We start from the raw sequence: 1,418 nt of genomic DNA on the forward strand, positions 1-1,418 counted from the left end.
CACTTCAGTTGGGCTATTGATCCCACCACCTTTTTGGGCGAAGAAGCTCTAATTCCTACGTGACCATTCTCAGGTGCTTCCGTGGTTTCTAACACATCAATAACCCTTGCATCTTTGCTGTCGCATGGCTCTCCATCCCCTGCCTCCACTGAGATGGCAGACCGAAGGACCTTGCTAGCACACCATCCCTCAAACATTGGCGTGCCGCCCCCAGGCTTATCTCTAGCAAGCCTGGTTTTATCCTTTTCCCCCTTCAAATCTAGTTTAAAGCTCTTTCAATGAGCCCTGGTAACTCACAGGTTTGACAGTGTGTGGCATACATCGACTTAAAAGTCAACTTGATTCTCCTTTGGTAGAAGTCTGAGTAGGAGCTTTGCCATTGATTTCCATAATGGCAGAAACCAGCCCTGGCATTTGTCACCTTGTAAGTAACATACCTCCCATGGCACTTCTCACTGGAAACTTTCAAGAAATCTCTCCATTACAAACAAATGTGGCCTGAAGTGGGGCCACAAGATCTGAGCACTGGTGCCATGAAGACCATAGCTTGCCAGCTACTCATGTAACTGTCTGTAGAGCAGGAAGAGACGCATTTCTCATTAAAACTCTGGATTGGGACAACCCAGAACATACAGAGCAGTCATTATAGCTGGGCCAGGAGGATATATAGCAATATATATATAATCCATCATCAGAGTGCACATTTTGGAAGTAAAAGGATTTCATGTCAGGAAAGGCATGCTTGCCACTCTATATTTCAGTTGCGAAGGGCTAACCGGAGCTTTGGCAGCATCTGGATGTCAGATATACCATGAGCTTTGTCAGCACAAGCTAGGGCTGCATGACACATGCTGAATGCCCAAATTATTTTACTGAGATTGGTAAAGACTGCAGTAAATCAGGAGCAACTGAAGAATAAACATGTATGAACTAGTTTACCAGTTTGTTGCGCTATTAATGATTACCCACTCTTCGTTACAGAGCAGCACGAGTAGCATAGCTGGCATATCTAACCATTAGCTAAGAAATGCATTCACTTCTGTTCAGACTGAATCGCTAATGGGAGAAGGTGCTGTTGTAGTTATACATTAATTGTGTCCACTGTGGAGTGGCTGATACCATCAGTCCCTGGAGCAGGAGCCCGGCCCATGTCAGGGCTAGGATGCTGCACTGGGCGATTGTCACCCCAGCTCCAAACCAGTGCTGCTGTGGGCAAGGAGGCACCAATGCCAACCCAGGCAGGGGGGTGGGAAGTCTGGGATGGATGGGTGGGTGGAAAGACAGAGAGGAAAAAGGCTTGGAGGAGAAGGCAGCAAGCCTGGGAACGAATGGCTTAGAGGCCAGGGTCATCTCATACAAACCACACATCTAAGAGAAGTAGGGAGACTTCAGTGGCTGACAAGGGGTGTCGGACGGAC

Source organism: Gymnogyps californianus, chromosome Z (assembly GCF_018139145.2).
Source record: "Gymnogyps californianus isolate 813 chromosome Z, ASM1813914v2, whole genome shotgun sequence".
Taxonomy (NCBI): Eukaryota; Metazoa; Chordata; class Aves; order Accipitriformes; family Cathartidae; genus Gymnogyps; species Gymnogyps californianus.